The 1,797-nt window shown below is 46.4% G+C and overlaps 1 pseudogene; it reads left to right on the top strand.

The window, feature by feature from the left end:
• The first annotated feature begins 674 nt into the window (after positions 1 to 674).
• On the top strand, positions 675 to 1,089 carry LOC119467476 (annotated as a pseudogene).
• Positions 1,090 to 1,797: the final 708 nt, after the last annotated feature.

Raw genomic sequence — 1,797 nt, 5'->3', positions numbered from 1 at the left:
AAAAAAAAAAAAAAGGGAGATACAGACAGACATGTTTATTTACTGAGGCGAAAGGGCCAGGAGGGAGGGAGAGATTTCAGGCTAAGGCAGAGATGTAAAGACTGATGAAGAAAGCTCCCAGCAGGTGGAGCAGGGAGGATGCCCAAGGCACAGGTGTGGGGAACAGTCGTGAACAGGAGGAATGAAACTGGGGTGAAGATGAGATGAATGCAGAAATAACGTCATTGCAGTTCCCTAGAAAGAGGTAGTACTCTTAAGGGAACTGGAGGTGAGGCTCTCAGAGAGAAGAGGGCAGGGTTAAGGATGGAAGCGAGGGTGAGATGCTAACGAGTCATATGCAGGGGCAGTCAAGCAGTCCACAGAACCCCTTCGGGAGCAGCTTCTCTGCAACCAGCAATTTCTTTTTTACTTTCTCTTTCTTCCAGTTGTGCTTCGGTCTCAGCGGGGGACTCCCACAATTAATACTGTTCCGCTTGAAGTTACCCTTGGCTCTAGAGAGTAAAAGAAGAGAGAAATGTGTTAGGGGGATTCAGAGGTAGATTCTGGAAGACCTCATTGTGATGAGATCTTACTGAGCCTGCAAAATACGGCAATTCTATGTTTCAGATTCCAGTGACATTTTCACGGGATTCGAAAACCCTTCCCATGGGGTTAGAAATTTCTAAGCCTGGGGCGTTCAACAGCAAGTTTCCAAGATGCCGTCCAAAGGAAAAAGTAGTTCTGGAAAAGGGGGGAAGGGGCAGCAGCCTCTGGGAGTGACAGTGCTGACAGGAAGCTCAAGGTCCCAAAGGTGGTGGCAATGCAGTAAAGGTCAGACACATTCTATGTGAAAAACATGGCAAAATCATGGAAGCCATGGAAAATTGAAAGTCTGGGATGAGATTCAATGAAGTAGCCGCACGACATAGGGAAAATAAAGCCAGACAAGGGGGAGACTTGGGCTAGATGACCACAGGGTCCATGGTGGGGCCATTTCAAGAAGCAGCATTTGCCTTGCCTGTAAGTGGGATGGGTAAGCCTGTGTTTACAGACCCACCAGTTAAGACGAAATCTGGATATCATATTATTATGGCTGAAGGAAGAAAATAAAATCATATGAAAGACTGAAGAAAAGGAATTTTCTAAGCCCATGAAAAGGGCACATTTAGAAATTTCTAACCCCACGGGATAGGGTGTTTGAATCCTGTAAAACTGTCGTGAAGTTTTTCTGCCTAGCAGAAAAATAGGGGGTGGTGGTCACCACTTGCTTCCTACTCTATTCAAGAGCGTTCATCGTGACTAAGGTGAAGGAACGCAGAGAACAGGGACCCAAGGCTGAACCCAGTCCTCTGAGGATAAAAGAGGATAGGTGGCCGGGCGCGGTGGCTCACGTCTGTAATCTCAGCACTTTGGGAGGCCGAGGCGGGCAGATCACGAGGTCAAGAGATCGAGACCATCCTGGCCAACATGGTGAAACCCCGTCTCTCCTAAAAATACAAAAAATTAGCCGGGTCTGGTGACATGTGACTTTTGTTCCAACTGCTCAGGAGGCTGAGGTAGGAGAATTGCTTGACCCTGGGAGGCGGACGTTGCAGTGAGCCGAGATCACGTCACTGCACTCCAGCCTGGGTGACAGAGCTAGACTCCGTCCCAGAAAACGAAAAAAGGCAGTACATGTTCCTTCTGTTTAGCCATGATTTAGCTTAGAAAAATCTAATATTTATCAATAAAAATAAAATCCTTTTCTGTGCATCCTTTGATGCAATTATTTCTATATTCTGTGACACATAATAATTAGATAACAACATCAACAACAGT

Source organism: Cebus imitator, unplaced genomic scaffold (genome assembly GCF_001604975.1).
Source record: "Cebus imitator isolate Cc_AM_T3 unplaced genomic scaffold, Cebus_imitator-1.0 Scaffold295, whole genome shotgun sequence".
Classification (NCBI taxonomy): Eukaryota; Metazoa; Chordata; class Mammalia; order Primates; family Cebidae; genus Cebus; species Cebus imitator.
Note: the sequence above shows the minus strand (reverse complement) of the source record. Positions and strands in the feature narration are given on the sequence as shown.